This window comes from Adiantum capillus-veneris, chromosome 28 (genome assembly GCF_014529385.1).
Source record: "Adiantum capillus-veneris isolate H3 chromosome 28, ASM1452938v2, whole genome shotgun sequence".
NCBI classification, from domain to species: domain Eukaryota; kingdom Viridiplantae; phylum Streptophyta; class Polypodiopsida; order Polypodiales; family Pteridaceae; genus Adiantum; species Adiantum capillus-veneris.
In genome coordinates, this window is record NC_140958.1 from 37,767,271 (window position 1) to 37,770,912 (window position 3,642).

The 3,642-nt window shown below is 43.7% G+C and overlaps 1 pseudogene; it reads right to left on the reverse strand.

Annotated features, from left to right (window-relative positions):
- Nucleotides 1–316: 316 nt before the first annotated feature.
- LOC147420299 (uncharacterized) lies at nucleotides 317–3,642 on the reverse strand (annotated as a pseudogene).

Sequence of the window (3,642 nt, forward strand, 5' to 3'; positions counted from 1 at the left end):
TAGAATAGATCCGGTCGTCTCCTTCAAACATCAAAACATGGCGACCCATGAAGGAAGCATCGAACCCAAACGTTCCCGTGCTTGCAAAGAGGTCGAGCACTGTGTCTTCAATGCAACTAAACAAGGATATTATGTACTTTGCCAACTTCTCGCCACGCTGAGTCCCACCTCGCCAAGGCTTTCCCTTGAGTACTGAAATATCCTCAAGGGGAACCCTGCATGATAGAGCAGCCATAAAATTACACATTGTTACCTTCATGCACATTCTTTCAAGATTAAATGTCCTATGCATAGATTCAAAGAATCAATTAGGTTCCTACACATCATATATTATGTCCTTTGCTGATTGAAAACCCTCCCCCAGGTCCATCTTTGCTAACTGGTCCTCATGTACATCAAGAGTTGTGATTGGGGTGGATGATCTCACAAAGACTGATAGCATTAAACAAGACACCTAAAAGCAAAACCACTCCAAATCATAAGAAGATATATCACTCAATACTTGGCCACAAACAACAACCCAAACCAAATGGAGGGAGACTCACATGCATGAAAATGTGCCCGATTTTGGTTCCAATTGGTGGAGTGAAATGGACAATCTGTCGTCGGAACATTGCAAACCCCAATCTGGTGGCTATGCGCTCAATAGACACTCCTTCCTCCAGTGGATACAAGCAAACTAGATATCCCAAGTCAGAAAGGTAGAGGTCTGCCAGCTTGAAAGTGCTCTCAAATGTCATTAGGCCAAGCCTCTTCCACCCCGGAACCTTCTTCTGGGAAAATCCTTCCACCACCACATTAGAAGAAAAGTCAGCAATTATTAGGTCAACACAGTTGTCTACTTGCTTCCCTTTAATCCTCCCTACGCTGCAGAAAATAGTCAGTGCCTCAGATACACTAGAGGTCAGCACCTCGCTCTCGATTGGGTTAGTCATTGCCTTCCACAAGTCCTCCACCTGAACATGAAAGAAAAACATAGTGCCTGCACACAACTCTTCTTTTAGGCACCGGCACGTATTTGATAGTGCCAAAGACATTTCTATCTTTTAGCCTTACCTGTTGGTTTTAATTTAGGTGGAACATAAGTGCCCTTGCTGCTGGACGCTCCTAAGGTGGTTGTCCTTTCCCTTTCAGACTGCTGTTGTGCCGCCAAGTATTTATTAACTATTTCTTTGCCGAGGTTTACTGGCATTGGAGGCCTCTTGCCACTACTCCTAGATACTGCTGACCCAGTGGAGGCAAAGTGAGATATTGAGTCCCCCCCTCACTCTTGATGTTTTGTTGTCCCCATCTGCAATTGTGTCTTGTGCAAGTCATAAAACTCTAATTCCTCCTCTGGTGCCCATTGACCAAGCAAGTCCAGCCACCAAGGGCAGTGCCTTGTCTCCACCTCACTCAGATGCTACACTAAATGTGCACTTGTCATGAGCCATGACAACATTATTTGCAAGAGGAGCTCATTGAATCATCAAAGAGCTATACTTACCCTACCAAGTTTCACATCTTGGTACATGTAAACCGGCTGGTCCTCCTATTTCCAAATGTACTCCATGGCAGGTATTTCTGTTATATGTTTCTCAGCATGCTCTTTTCGGAGCCATCTACAAGAGATCAAACAGATGAAATGAGCCTCTACACCAATATAGTAAATAAAAGAAACAACAAAAGAAAGGAGTTGCACCCGTAAAGCACCCGTGTTGTAGTTGTCTTCAGGCCGGGCTAAAGATCAGGCTCATTAGAAAACTTTATTCCCCCCTCATTAGTCTTGAAAGCCTTTCGAAAGAACCTCATTCTACATAGCTGTACGTATGAGTTCCAACAAGATTCAGGAGGTGGAGGCACATGATCGACTTCCCTTATCTCTTGTATGAGTATACGACCATGGTCTGCCAATTGCAACCAAAAGAAATACATATGCAGCCAATCACGAACCTTAGCTTTGTCATTTGGGAGTCCCTCCAAAGTTCTCTGGTTTTCATTGTGGTTGTCCAGCATGTGCACAATCTGAGCTTTATTAGCATCGCTAATCATTGATGATCCTATCATGTTCAGTTTCTCCTCAGTGGCAATGTGGTGGATGGCTCATGCCAAGGCAGTGACAACACAGAATTCCAATACTGCTTCCCATTGCTTGGGTCTGCAATCCTTGCAAACTTTGATTTCTTACCTCGATAAAGTGTCTCCATGTTCCTTATAATCTTGTCACGGCTACCTTTGTCATCAATAAGAAGCCCCTTTGACTGCTCTTCAATTTTTTTTTCCATGTCATCCTTGAAGATTAGCCAGGTCATGATTTGAATGGGCAATGAAAACCAGCTCTTCTTACCCCGACCACCTTGAATCCTCATCTCTGATTCCACCCATGCTTTGTCCTCTTCTTCCAGGTAGGACAAAAGTGTGCTCTTGTCAGACTCACCTAGCTTCCAAAGCTGGAAGAGTCTATCCCCAAATGTGGTTGGCACAAAGGCAAAATCATTTATCCTACGTCAGACAAACATCAAAGAAAAAGAAATTTATTAATGGCAGTTCATTCACAGTAAATTTATTAATGGCAATTCATTCACAGTAAAGACCAATGGAGCTTACTTGTTTAAGCGTGACAAGGAGAAAAGTAATTCTCCAACATCTTGCTTCCTAAACTCTAAAAAATTGCATAAAACACTACAGTGCTTGCTTGTTCCAGAGGATTGTGCTGAGGACAAATCAATACAAGTTTTACAATCAGCTATGCAGGAAATTTAAAATGGCTAAATATGATCTTACCCTCAGCTATGCAAGCCATCCATGCTCGATGTCTGTTGTTTCCATCCAAAATATGCAACATTCTGCCTATAAGATAGGGACCCCACTCCTCGCTCTGAACCAATTCCTCCTCGTACCTCTGGTTCAATTCCTTCCACCCATCATCCCAACTCTCATGCATTGCATCTATTAACAAAGTCTGTTCTCCCTCCAAATCATAGATACTGATGATGAAGGACCCTTTGCTAGGAATATAGCCACCCATTTTCTTGAAGCTCCTTGACACAGTCCTCTCTGTAAGTGGGCTAATCTTCCTAATTGCCTCGGTTGGAAGCATTCTGCACAGTGGGACCATAGGGGGTGGTTGGACATGCTTCATTTTGATCCTCTCCAAAAATGCCTGTGGCGTTGAAGTTTCCAAAATTTTTCCATAGATCTCTATCTTTTTCTTTTATGTGGTAGCGGGTCTAAGGTAGTGGTCTGGGTGGAGACACTCTCAGACTGACCATCGTCATCCGCCTGGTCAGGCCCAACTACACTGGCAGCTACTAATTCTTGGGCTTCTTTGGCAAATTCATCCTGATCCCCTGAGCCATCTTCAGTTCCAACAACAACACCCACAGCTTGGTCTGGGTTAGGAATCTCTTCCATGACAACATCAATAGTGTCGGCATGCTTCTTTGGGGACACTTCAGCTTCGTGGTCAGGACTGCTTCCTTGGAGGGATGTGGTAGCTTGATCTAGTGTACTGAGAAAATCACCCCTTCTTGCGGAAGTCCTTGAGCTACCTGCTCTGCTAACAGCCTATAAAACTTTCCTCTTTTTAACCATTGGAAGTTCGGATTCAACAACTAAGCATCATTTAGCTTTCATGCAAACTGACCTTGTCACCCTTGACAT